The sequence below is a fragment of the Bos grunniens genome, chromosome 20, assembly GCF_055505025.1.
Source record: "Bos grunniens cultivar Pamir isolate PY7600 chromosome 20, Bosgru_T2T1.0, whole genome shotgun sequence".
In the NCBI taxonomy this organism is placed as follows: domain Eukaryota; kingdom Metazoa; phylum Chordata; class Mammalia; order Artiodactyla; family Bovidae; genus Bos; species Bos grunniens.
In genome coordinates this window covers 33753036-33766168 of record NC_141184.1, presented here as the reverse complement: position 1 = coordinate 33766168, position 13133 = coordinate 33753036, and the positions used below count along the sequence as shown (strand labels likewise).

General features: G+C 39.7%; 1 protein-coding gene across 7 annotated transcripts in view; it reads left to right on the top strand.

Annotated features, from left to right (window-relative positions):
- The window catches only part of LMBRD2 (LMBR1 domain containing 2), a 55181-nt gene that overhangs the window by 3107 nt on the left and 38941 nt on the right, over positions 1 to 13133 (top strand). The window lies entirely within an intron of this gene.

Sequence of the window (13133 nt, the reverse complement as noted above, 5' to 3'; positions counted from 1 at the left end):
GTAAATCTTAAGATTCCTTTAGTTTTATGTTATTTAGCTTAGGTGAACAAAAGACTAACAACAGTTACATAGCAAGAAGTTTCTATCTGCTCATCAAAATTCAAAAGATTCTTTTTCCTTCGGTTAATTTTAGAGTAGATCTTTTAGTTCTTTGCAGTTTAATGTTCTCTACAGTGGGCAGGTTGGGGCAAGAACAGGGTTCTTTCCCAATTCTGTTTTGCTCTGTGCTTTATTTTTTACTTTCATCTTGTAGATTACAGTCATGTTTTATCCTTAAATTATGGCAGACTTACTTGCAAAGTTACACAGTTAGATTCTGTATTAAACATGACTTTATTAGCACTCTATCTTGATACATCTAAAAGAATAACAGGAGAATGTGTCTACTTTGTTCATGGAAATGAAATTAACAAATGAAAGCTGAGCAAAAGGAATGACTTAAACAGTCTAAGTTGCATTAAAAAAAAAGTATGTCTGGAATGGATTAAAGACTCCAGTATCCGGTATCCTAATTGTGAGCCTGGCTCTGTAGTCAGGATGCCTCTGTTTGAATCCCACTTCTTAAACTCTCTTGTGCCATTTTCTCTGTTAAACGGGGATACTAATAATCCTTTCTTACTGGGTTGTAAAGTCTAATTCAATAAAGCATGTTAAGTGCTAGCAAAGTGCTTGCAATCTATTTAATAGTAAACTCAATATTAGCTACTCCTTTTTTAAAAATTTATTTTACTACTAGGAAATAGTCTATGGACTATTTTCTAATTACTGAAGTGAATCTTATAATCTCTTTACTGAAAATCTTTAAGAATTCATTACAATGGATCCGGTTGTTTTCTTCTTACCTACTTAATGATTGCTGCCTCTCATGCCTTGCCAAGGGTGAAACAGTTTGAATATGTCCATTTTTCTTCAAAAGGGCTTGTTACACTTTGGAATTCAGTTCACCTGGTTGGTTTGCCAACTTGGCTCATTTATTAAAGATGGCTTCAAAAGATATTATGCCTTTTTTGCATTTTTAGAGTGGGAGTTAACGTTCTCTTGTATTCTATCTATATCCCAAGCTGAATTGTCCTTATACCTGAAATCGTTTAATGTGGAATTAATGCTTATCTTTCGAAGATTTAAATTTTGACTGGTGGTACTGTTGACTTTCATTACTCACATCTGGTTCTGTTCTAATTCTTTTGATTTTTCATTGTTTGGATCTCGAGTTGTCTCCTAGTTCTTAGGCACATATTTAATTTAACAAAGCCTGTGTGATGAATCATTAGGTCTAGTTGAAAATTTTTTATTCACTTTCAGAGTCAGGTTTTGACAAAATATCTGTGTTCTCTTGTTCAGTTGATACCAATCTTTCCTTCCTATCTCCCCCACCTGCCTTTTGGAAAATATTTGGGATGGGATGTTTCAGATTCCAAAATGATCTTAACCTCTAAATTTTCTACTTAAAGTGTGTTTAGTCTGAAAAATTATCAGCCATAAAGTACTTAGGAAATAATACTCCAAGTCAGTAACATAAATAGTACTCAGTCCCGACCAATTCTTTTCCACCCATGGACTGCAGCATATCAGGCTTCCCTGTCTTTCACCATCTCCTGGAGCTTGCTCAAACTCATGTCCTTTGAGTCAGTGATGCCATCCAACTGTCTTATCCTCTTTTGTCCCCTTCTCTTGCCTTCAATCTTTCCCAGCATCAGGGTCTTTACAATGGATCCGGTTGTTTTCTTCTTACCTACTTAATGATTGCTGCCTCTCATGCCTTGCCAAGGGTGAAACAGTTTGAATATGTCCATTTTTCTTCAAAAGGGCTTGTTACACTTTGAGTGAGTCGGCTCTTTGCATCAGGTGGCCAAAGTATTGGACCTTCAGCATGAGTCCTTCCAATGAATATTCAGGGTTGATTTCCTTTAGGATTGGCTGGTTGGATCTCTTTGCAGTTCAAGGGACTCCAGGAGTCTTCTCCAGCCCCATAGTTCAAAAACATCAGTTCTTCGGCACTCAGCTTTCTTTATGGTCCAACTCTCACATAGTATTTTGATGATTGGTAAAATACTGAGTTGAAACTTTATGAGCTGGTCTTTTCAAAGGTAGACTGCCTGCTTATCAGGTACTAAAATTTGAGTGAATGGATTGGCATTTTGATTTTTGAGTAAAACCTACTTTTGCTACTGTGGTGTTGATGTCCACTTATGATGTTAATAGCTTTATGTCTCCTTTTCCTTTCTAATCACGTGAAACTAAATTTTGATTTGCCTCTAAATTTTAGTGGTTTTTTTTTCTTCTTAGCCTAAACACACTATTTAAATAAACAGTAGTATTTTAGAAGGACCATTGTTCTTGTCAAAGAAATATTTGCCCTTTTGTCCCTGATTGTGTTTTTGCATAGCTACACCTCATCGCAGTTCAGCTGCTGCTGCTGCTGCTAAGTCGCTTCAGTCGTGTCCGACTCTGTGCAACCCCAAAGACGGCAGCCCACCAGGCTCCCCCATCCCTGGTATTCTCCAGGCAAGAACACTGGAGTGGGTTGCCATTTCCTTCTCCAATGCAGGAAAGTGAAAAGTGAAAGTGAAGTCGCTCAGTTGTGCCCGACTCTTAGCGACCCCATGGACTGAAGCCTACCAGGCTCCTCCATCCATGGGATTTTCCAGGCAAGAGTACTGGAGTGGGGTGCCATTGCAGTTCAGCATATGATTCATTTTGATTCACCTCCATTTTGATAATTTGCCTAGAAAAATGGATGATATTGGTGCGTCAAGTGCTCCTCTTGACATGGCTTTGAGGTGTGTTCTGACTCTTCACAAGGGACAGAACACGATAGATAGATGAAAGGGTGTTTGGTCAACTTGTACACCCAGAGAGGTAATCTTACTTTGTCAGGCAAGGCAAGGAGAGCAATTTCTGTGAGCATGAAGCTTGTGTTTTGTTTTATAGGAATAAATGTGACACAAACTGTCATAACCACAAAGAATGAGAAGCAAAAGGCCTTTGGTATCCACTCATTGGTTTTTTGGGGGGCACGGGGGCTGAGGTGGGAGACCATTTAGGGTAGAGCTATGCTTTGAGACCATTGAGGCAACTAGTTATCTTCTAGAAGCACAAGGCATGAAGGAGGTGGAGATTAGCAACTGGCATTTGTTGAAGACCTACTATGGAACTCTTATTTGGTGTTTTATAATTCATTTGCTCATCATAGCAATGTGTGTGAGGTGATCATATGTTCTCATTTAACAGCAAAAATGCCTAAAATTACAGAATTATTAGAGTTGGGATTTGGAATCCAGGTTTCCCATGATATATAATAAAACATTTGTGTTTTAAAATAGTTCTAACTCTATGCACTTAATAACACCACAGCAAAAATTTTCATTGTCTAGTTGCTATGTGTTTTGCTTTTGTATTACTACACTGATTTTTAATTGTATTAAAATTACAAAAATGCATGTTTATTAGTTTAAATTAAAAGCACACACATACAAAAGAAAGCACAAGGAAAATAGAAGAAAGTAGAAGTCATCTCTTCAGCACTTTGTGACAACTGCTGTTAGTATTTTGATGTATATTTGTCCACGCATATATGTGTGTTTCTTTTGTATACTCCCTAAGATCCCACTTAAAATCTCTAAAATGTCCCTCTGGATCTCATCTTTCTTCTAGACTGAAGGAATCTGGTGGGCTTCTTTCATCATTGTCTTTCTGTTAGGTGGTCCTTGACTCTGTCACAGATTCCTGCTCCCATAGGTCATGGCTAGGTCAGCAAGATTAGTGATGTATGAAACCCTTTGTCAAAAAGATAATGGACAGCAATGAGACTGGTGGATATTCTTAAGACTTCCTGAATTATTTAGTACAAATATTTAAGTTGTTTCTGTGTTTCTAATGTTTAAATAATGTTGCTATGAAAAATAATATTGTAGATAAATTTTTACCTCATTTTGTTTTTTCTCTAAGTTATTTGAAGAAGAGTTGCTAAGACAAAGGCTATGTACCTTTTTTAAGATCTTTGATCAGATCAGATCAGATCAGTCACTCAGTCGTGTCTGACTCTTTGCGACCCCATGAATCGCAGCATGCCAGGCCTCCCTGTCCATCACCAACTCCCGGAGTTCACTCAGACTCACATCCATCGAGTCAGTGATGCCATCCAGCCATCTCATCCTCTGTCATCCCCTTCTCCTCCTGCCCCCAATCCCTCCCAGCATCAGAGTCTTTCCAATGAGTCAACTCTTGGCACAAGGTGGCCAAAGTACTGGAGTTTCAGCTTTAGCATCATTCCTTCCAAAGAAATCCCAGGGCTAATCTCTTTCAGAATGGACTGGTTGGATCTCCTTGCAGTCCAAGGGACTCTCAAGAGTCTTCTCCAACACCACAGTTCAAAAGCATCAATTCTTCAGCGCTCAGCCTTCTTCACAGTCCAACTCTCACATCCATACATGACCACAGGAAAAACCATAGCCTTGACTAGACGGATCTTTGTTGGCAAAGTAATGTCTCTGCTTTTGAATATGCTATCTAGGTTGGTCATAACTTTCCTTCCAAGGAGTAAGCGTCTTTTAATTTCATGGCTGCAGTCACCATCTGTAGTGATTTTGGAGCCCAGAAAAATAAAGTCTGACACTGTTTCCACTGTTTCCCCATCTATTTCCCATGAAGTGGTGGGACTGGATGCCATGATCCTCGTTTTCTGAATGTTGAGCTTTAAGCCAACTTTTTCACTCTCCACTTTCACTTTCATCAAGAGGCTTTTGAGTTCCTCTTCATTTTCTGCCATAAGGGTGGTGTCATCTGCATATCTGAGGTTATTGATATTTCTCCCGGCAATCTTGATTCCAGCTTGTGTTTCTTCTAGTCCAGCGTGTCTCATGATGTACTCTGCATATAAGTTAAATAAACAGGGTGACAATATACAGCCTTGACAAACTCCTTTTCCTATTTGGAACCAGTATGTTGTTCCACGTCCAGTTCTAACTGTTGCTTCCTGACCCGCATACAAATTTCTCAAGAGGCAGGTCAGGTGGTCTGGTATTCCCATCTCTTTCAGAATTTTCCACAGTTTATTGTGATCCACACAGTCAAAGGCTTTGGGATAGTCAATAAAGCAGAAATAGATGTTTTTCGGGAACTCTCTTGCTTTTTCCATGATCCAGCAGATGTTGGCAATTTGATCTCTGGTTCCTCTGCCTTTTCTAAAACCAGCTTGAACATCAGGAAGTTCACGGTTCACATATTGCTGAAGCCTGGCTTGGAGAATTTTGAGCATTACTTTACTAGCGTGTGAGATGAGTGCAATTGTGTGGTAGTTTGAGCATTCTTTGGCATTGCCTTTTTTGGGATTGGAATGAAAACTGACTTTTTCCAGTCCTGTGGCCACTGCTGAGTTTTCCAAATTTGCTGGCATATTGAGTGCAGCACTTTCACAGCATCATCTTTCAGGATTTGGAATAGCTCAACTGGAATTCCATCACCTCCACTAGCTTTGTTCGTAGTGTTGCTTTCTAAGGCCCACTTGACTTCACATTCCAGGATGTCTGGCTCTAGGTTAGTGATCACACCATGATGATTATCTGAGTCGTGAAGATCTTATTTGTACAGTTCTTCTGTGTATTCTTGCCATCTCTTCTTAATATCTTCTGCTTCTGTTAGGTCCATACCATTTCTGTCCTTTATCAAGCTCATCTTTGTACGAAATGTTCCTTTGGTATCTCTGATTTTCTTGAAGAGATCCCTAGTCTTTCCCATTCTGTTGTTTTCCCCTATTTCTTTGCATTGATCGCTGAAGAAGGCTTTCTTATCTCTTCTTGCTATTCTTTGGAACTCTGCATTCAGATGTTTATATCTTTCCTTTTCTCCCTTGCTTTTCGCTTCTCTTCTTTTCACAGCTGTTTGTAAGGCCTCCCCAGACAGCCATTTTGCTTTTTTGCATTTCTTTTCTATGGGAATGGTCTTGATCCCTGTCTCCTGTACAATGTCACGAACCTCATTCCATAGTTCATCAGGCACTCTATCTATCAGATCTAGGCCCTTAAATCTATTTCTCACTTCCACTGTACAATCAAAAGGGATTTGATTTCTGTCATACCTGAATGGTCTAGTGGTTTTCCCTGCTTTCTTCAATTTCAGTCTGAATTTGGCAATAAGGAGTTCATGGTCTGAGCCACAGTCAGCTCCTGGTCTTGTTTTTGCTGACTGTATAGAGCTTCTCCATCTTTGGCTGCAAAGAATATAATCAATCTGATTTCGGTGTTGACCATCTGGTGATGTCCATGTATAGAGTCTTCTCTTGTGTTGTTGGAAGAGGGTGTTTGTTATGACCAGTGCATTTTCTTGGCAAAACTCTATTAGTCTTTGCCCTGCTTCATTCCGTATTCCAAGGCCAAATTTGCCTGTTACTCCAGGTGTTTGTTGACTTCCTACTTTTGCATTCCAGTCCCCTATAATGAAAAGGACATCTTTTTTGGGTATTAGTTCTAAAAGGTCTTGTAGGTTACATACTGCCAAATTTCTGTCCTCCCTGGCAATGAGTTTTTTTAATATGCCAGACTTGAATTGTTCAATCTTTATTTTTATTAGATTTTAATTGACAATTATTTTATGAATTTAATATACAGGTAACTAAATAAGATGGAGAATAAAGTGCCTCCATCTTTGAATAGAAAATTATTCATTTAAAACAACCAAAGCAGGCTATAGGAATTCATAAGGAACCTTGGAAAGTACTATCATTCTGCACTGTAAAAAAAAAAAAAAAAAAAACCAGTTCCTCACTTGAAGTTAGTTACAAGGTCAAACGTATGTACTTTTAAACTGTTATTTTCTCATCTCATATTAGGGTAACCCGCAAGTTTCATTTCTAGTTTCATGGGACCCCCCCCCCAGGCATAACATTGTGTCAAAACAAGCCAACAAGTATTCAGTTTGAAGAGAAATAGATGGTGTGGTAAACAGAATAATAGAGCCACCAAGGGTATCTATGCCTTAATTCCTGGAACCAGTAAATACGACTATTAATAGATTATTCAGGTGGGCCCAGTGAGGTCAGGTGGACCCTTAAATGCAAACCTTTCTCCCAGCTAAGGGCAGAAGAGAAAGTCAGCGTTTTCAAGCCTGAGAAGGATTTGACAAGCCATTACTGGCTCTGAGGTATATAGGGCCGCATGCAAAGACTGGGAAAAAGCCTCTAGAATTAAGGGCAAATGCCACTAAGGAAATCAGAATCTCAGTCCCTTAACCATAAAAACTGAATTTTCAGTTCAGTTGCTCAATCATGTCCGACTCTTTGCGACCCCATGGACTGCAGCACACCAGGCCTCCCTGTCTATCACCAACTCCTGGAGTTTACTCAGACTCATATCCATTGAGTCGGTGATGCCAACCAACCGTCTTTACCAACAACCTAAGTGGAAGAACTGTACAAAAAATATCTTTAGGACCCAGATAATCACAATGGTGTGATCACTGACCTAGGGCCAGACATCCTGGAATGTGAGGTCAAGTGGGCCTTAGAAAGCATCAGTATGAACAAAGCTAGTAGAGGTGATGGAATTCCAGTTGAGCTATTCCAAATCCTGAAAGATGATGCTGTGAAAGTGCTGCACTCAATATGCCAGCAAATTTGGAAAACTCAGCAGTGGCCACAGGACTGGAAAAGGTCAGTATTTATTCCAATCCCAAAAAAGGCAATGCCAAAGAATGCTCAAACTACTGCACAATTGCACTCATCTCCCACACTAGTAAAGTAATGCTCAAAATTCTCCAAGCCAGGCTTCAGCAATACGTCATCTGTGAACTTCCTGATGTTCAAGCTGGTTTTAGAAAAGGCAGAGGAACCAGAGATCAAATTGCCAACATCCGCTGGATCATCGAAAAAGCAAGAGGGTTCCAGAAAAACATCTACTTCTGTTTTATTGACTATGCCAAAGCCTTTGACTGTGTGGATCACAATAAACTGTGGAAAATTCTGAAAGAGATGGGAATACCAGACCACCTGACCCGCCTCTTGAGAAATCTGTATGCGGGTCAGGAATCAACAGTTAGAGCTGGACATGGAACAACATACTGGTTCCAAATAGGAAAAGGAGTACGTCAAGGGTGTATATTGTCACCCTGGTTATTTAACTTAATGCAGAGTGCATCATGAGTAATGCTGGGCTGGAAGAAGCACAGGCTGGAATTAAGATTGCCAGGAGAAATATCAATAACCTCAGACATGCAGATGACACCACCCTATGGCAGAAAGTGAAGAGAAAGTAAAAAGCCTCTTGATGAAGGTGAAAGAGGAGAGTGAAAAAGTTGGCTTAAAGCTCAACATTCAGAAAACGAAGATCATGGCATCTGGTCCCATCACTTCATGGGAAATAGATGGGGAAACAGTGGAAACCGTGTCAGACTATTTTTTGGGGCTCCAAAATCACTGCAGATGGTGACTGCAGCCATGAAATTGAAAGATGCTTACACCTTGGAAGGAAAGTTATGACCAACCTAGATAGCATATTGAAAAGCAGAGACATTACTTTGCCAAAAAAGGTCCATCTAGTGAAGGCTGTGGTTTTTCCAGTGGTCACGTATGGATGTGAGAGTTGGACTGTGAAGAAAGCTGAGCGCCGAAGAATTGATGCTTTTGAACTGTGGTGTTGGAGAAGACTCTTGAGAGTCCCTTGGACTGCAAGGAGATCCAACCAGTCCATTCTGAAAGAGATTAGCCCTGGGATTTCTTTGGAAGGAATGATGCTAAAGCTGAAACTCCAGTACTTTGGCCATCTCATGCGAAGAGTTGACTCATTGGAAAAGACTGTGATTATGGGAGGGATTGGGGGCAGGAGGAGAAGGGGACGACAGAGGATGAGATGGCTGGATGGCATCACTGACTCGATGGACGTGAGTCTGAGTGAACTCTGGGAGTTGGTGATGGACAGGGAGGCCTGGCATGCTGCGATTCATGGGGTCGCAAAGAGTCGGACACAACTGAGTGACTGAACTGAACTGAAGTGATCTTAGAAATTCATTTGTCCCTCGAGTCTCCAGAAAGGAACATCTGCTGACACTTCAGTTTCAGTCTTGAGAATTCAGTTCAACCACACTCTGCCTAGATATCTGACCCACTGAAACTGATGTGTGGGTGTTGTTTTAACACCCACACTGAGTTTCTAGTAATTCTTTACAACAGCAATCAGTTCAGTTCAGTCACTCAGCTGTGTCCAACTCTTTGCGACCCCATGGACTGCACCAGGCCTCCCTGTCCATCACCAGCTCCCGGAGTTTACCCAAATTCATGTCCATTGAGTCGGTGATGCCATCCAACCATCTCATCCTCTATTGTTCCCTTCTCCTCCTGCCTTCAATCTTTCCCAATATCAGGGTCTTTTCAAAGGAGTAAGCTCTTCCCATCAGGTGGCCAAAGTATTGGAGTTTCAGCTTCAACATCAGTCTTTTCAATGAACACCCAGGACTGATCTCCTTTAGGATGGACTGGTTGGATCTCCTTTCAGTCCAAGGGACTCTCAAGAGCCTTCTCCAACACCACAGTTCAAAAGCATCAGTTCTTCGGCACTCTGCTTTCTTTATAGTCCAACTCACACATCCATACATGACTACTGGAAAAACCATAGCCTTGACTAGATGGACCTTTGTTGGCAAAGTAATGTCTTTGCTTTCTAATAGGCTGTCTAGGTTGGTCATAGCTTTTCTTCCAAGGAGCAAGTGTCTTTTAATTTCATGGCTATAGTCACCATCTGCAGTGATTTTGGAGTCCCCCCCCCAGATAAAGTCAGCCACTGTTTCCACTGTTTACCCATCTATTTCCCATGAAGTGATGGGACCAGATGCCATGATCTTCGTTTTCTGAATATTGAGCTTTAAGCCAACTTTTTCACTCTCCTCTTTCACGTTCATCGAGAGGCTCTTTAGTTCTTTGCTTTCTGCCATAAGGGTGGTGTCATCTGCATATCTGAAGTTATTGATATTTCTCCTGGAAATCTTGATTCCAGCTTGTGCTTCCTCTAGCCCAGCCTTTCTCATGATGTACTCTGCATATAAGTTAAATAAGCAGGGTGACAATATACAGCCTTGGCGTACTCCTTTTCCTATTTGGAACCAGTCCGTTGTTCCATGTCCAGCTCTAACTGTTGATTCCTGACCCGCATACAGATTTCTCAAGAGGCAGGTCAGGTGGTCTGGTATTCCCATCTCTTTCAGAATTTTCCACAGTTTGTTGTGATCCACACAGGCAAAGGCTTTGGCATAGTCAATAAAACAGAAGTAGATGTTTTTCTGAAACCCTCTTGCTTTTTCGATGATCCAGCGGATGCTGGCAATTTGATCTCTGGTTCCTCTGCCTTTTCTAAAACCAGCTTGAACATCAGGAAGTTCACGGTTCACGTATTGCTCAAGCCTAGCTTGGAGAATTTTGAGCATTACTTTACTAGCGTGTGAGATGAGTGCAGTTGTGCGGTAGTCTGAGCATTCTTTGGCATTGCATTTCTTAGGGATTGGGATGAAAACTGACCTTTTCCAGTCCTGTGGCCACTGCCGAGTTTTCCAAATTTGCTGGCATATTGAGTGCAGCACTTTCACAGCATCAGTTTTAGGATTTGAAATAGCTCAACTGGAGTTCCATCACCTCCACTAGCTTTGTTCGTACTGATGCTTTCTAAGGCCCACTTGACTTCACATTCCAGGATGTCTGGTTCTAGGTGAGTGATCACACCATGATGATCATCTGGGTCGTGAAGATCTGTTTTATACAGTTCTGTGTAGTCTTGCCACCTCTTGTTAATATCTTCTGCTTCTGTTAGGTCCATACCATTTCTGTCCTTTATTGAGCCCATCTTTGTATGAAATGTTCCCTTGGCATCTCTGATTTTCTTGAAGAGATCTCTAGTGTTTCCCATTCTATTGTTTTCGTCTGTTTCTTTGCAGGATCACTGAAGAAGGCTTTCTTATCTCTTGTTGCTATTCTTTGGAACTCTGCATTCAGAGGGGCAACAGCAATAGGAGACACATACACTGAGTATGGGAAGAAATGTAACCAAATCATTTCTTTATTACTAGAATAAAGGATCCATAATTCTGCTTATTCATCTATAACATTAAAAGTAGTATGTATCAAGCTGAAAAATTGACAGCCATTATAAAAGAATAATTAGTAACTATCAGAAAGTTTGTAACTGATTGTGTTGTTTGCTTAAACTGTTGTCTTACTACCTAATTATTATTAAGGTCTCCATGTATTTCATTATTGTTCATTCATTCTTATTTTTATGCATATTATGTAAAAATACATGAATCTAGTTTTTCTCTTAATGTTATGGTAGTTTTCTAATGTTATTAAATAATCTTAAATATCATTTCTTATACTTCAGTAACATTCCATCATTTCATTCTGCTATGCTTTAGCATCTCCTTGCTTATCTCTGATATTCATTCTTTTTTTCTATGGTTGTCATACTCCTTGTGTTGAACAATTTCAGGCAAAATAAATATCTAAGTCAAACCGTAAAAGGATTTTCATATGGTAATTATATTTAGTAAATTCACACTGAATAATATTTTTCTTAAAAGAGCTGTATCTTAAAGATGGTAATGGTTTTCTTAAGCATATTCTACATCTGGCTGTCACTTAACCTATTCCTGGCTTAAAAATAAAATTTGGCATACCGTAATGATACAAGATTTTCCTTTGATATTGAAATTTGAAATTTTGAGTAGTAGTTAGTAATGAGCAGAATTTTAAGCCTTTTGAGTTGTAATATTGTTGTATAGTTGCTAAGTCATGTTTGAGTCCTTTGTGACCCCCATGGACTGTAGCTTACCAGTCTCCTCTGTCCTTGGGAATTCACAGGCAAGAAGACTAGACCGGGTTGCCATTTCCTTCTCCAGGGGATCTTCCCAATCTAGAGGTTGAACCCACGTGGAAGATCCCCTGGAGAAGGGAAAGGTTACCCACTCCAGTATTCTGGCCTGGAGAATTCCATAGACTTATAGTCCATGGGGTCTCAAAGAGTCAGACATGACTGAGTGACTTTCACTTTACTCTTTACTCCTGCATTGGCAGGAAGATTCTTTACCACTGAGCCCTTGAGGGAAGCCCTCAGGGAAGCCCTTGAGTTTTAATAAATATATGTAAAATCAATTTTGGAGACAATAGTGGGTGTTATGTTACCTTTGAAGTTATCAGTAATAAAATAGTGTAGGTACTATAGTATACAGTAATGTTTTTTATTCATTTACTTATTCACTAGACAGATATTTTTTGAATAGCAACTATATGCCAGAGACTATAATATAGACATGGAGTATAGTACTGAATAAAACAGTGAAGCCTCTGCTTTCATGGGGCTTCCCAGGTGACGCAGTGGTAAAGAATCTGCCTGCCAATACAAGAGATGCAAGAGACTTGGGTTCGATTCCTAGGTCAGGAAGATCCCCTGGAGTAGGAAATGGCTACCCACTCCAGTATTCTTGCCTGGAAAAATCCATGGACAGAGGAGGCTGGTGGGCTACAGTTCGTGGGGTTGCAAAGAGTCAAGACACAACTGAGCATGCCTGCCCTCTGCTCTCATGGAGAGAGAGAGAGTGTGTGTTGATGTGTGTGTGGTGGGGGTTGTTACAGGGAAACAATAAAGAACATACATTGTATCAGGTAGATAACTGCTTTTAAGTAAAATATAGAGGTAATGGAAATAGAGAATGACAAATCGGTTTCTATTTTAGATACTTAAGAATGAAAATATTGGTTGAAATCCACAGAGGGATGGAAGGAAACTACTTCAATAATATAAAGAAATAATAAAGTAAATAGTTTATTAAGTATGATTTTCATTTGTGATATTCCATATAAGGGTATTTCTTATATAAATTTAAATTTAGCCTATAAAGTACTCAGACTTTCTTTATTCTTTTAATAACTAACTTTGGGAATGTTTGTTAATTTGACATATTTTATTGATTCTACCTTATTTTATTTAGGTGGATTGCATCATGGTACTGATTCTCTATGTTAAGATGTTGATTTTTCCTTGGGACATTGTAGTTAGTCCATAGACAACCAGAAATGCCTGACATTGATTTTATAGAGGTGGAAAGCACATATATTGTCTTCAGTTAGTAAAAGTAAAGTATTTTATAAGACTAGAGAAATA